The sequence below is a fragment of the Trachymyrmex cornetzi genome, unplaced genomic scaffold (genome assembly GCF_001594075.2).
Source record: "Trachymyrmex cornetzi isolate Tcor2-1 unplaced genomic scaffold, Tcor1.1 scaffold891, whole genome shotgun sequence".
Taxonomy (NCBI): domain Eukaryota; kingdom Metazoa; phylum Arthropoda; class Insecta; order Hymenoptera; family Formicidae; genus Trachymyrmex; species Trachymyrmex cornetzi.
In genome coordinates this window covers 81,027-81,960 of record NW_017300235.1, presented here as the reverse complement: position 1 = coordinate 81,960, position 934 = coordinate 81,027, and positions in this window count along the sequence as shown.

Below are 934 nucleotides of genomic sequence, written 5' to 3'. Positions count from 1 at the left end.
CTCATATTTTTGAGAGTTACAATGGCAGGGGTGCATCAAACTTAAAATCTGACCATAGCGTCTTAAAGAAGAGATTTCAAGCTTTAATTTAAAAAAAAAACGTTATCCTACGATAATTTTTCGCAAAGTTATCGTTAGCAAAAATTGGCCAATATTTGCCCACAATTTTTCTATGCCATAATTTTTTTGAGTAGTGTATAAACGTGTGTATGAACGTATGTATAAACGTATGTATAAACGCAATTACGCAAAACGTATGTATAAACGTATGTATGTATGAACGTATGTATAAACGTTTGTATGAACGTATGTATAAACGTATGTATAAACGTGTGTATCAACGTATGTATAAACGTATGTACGTATAAACGTATGTATAAACATATGAATAAACGTATGTATGAACGTATGTATGTATGTATAAACGTATATATAAACGTGTGGATGAACGTATGTATAAACGTATGTACTTATGAACGTTTGTATGAACGTTTGTATGTACGTTTAAACGTATGTATGAATGAACGGCTGTATGTATAAACGTATGTATGAACGTGTGTATGAAAGTATGTACGTATAAACGTATGTATGTATGAACGGATGTATGTATAAACGTATGTATAAACGTAATTACGCAAAACGTATGTATAAACGTATGTATGAACGTATGTATGTATGTGTGTATAAACGTATGTATAAACGTGTGTATGAACGTATGTATAAACGTATGTACGTATAAACGTATGTATAAACATATGTATGTATGTATTTATAAACGTATGTATAAACGTGTTGCGACACGTTTGAAATTCTTGGAAAGAGGGGTACGGCCTGACCCTTCTTCGATTTTAGAAGGAACACCATATACGAAGTATCACAATTTACGAGAATGCGATCAGTCTTGCGATACCCGCTTGTACGAAAGGTCCAACAG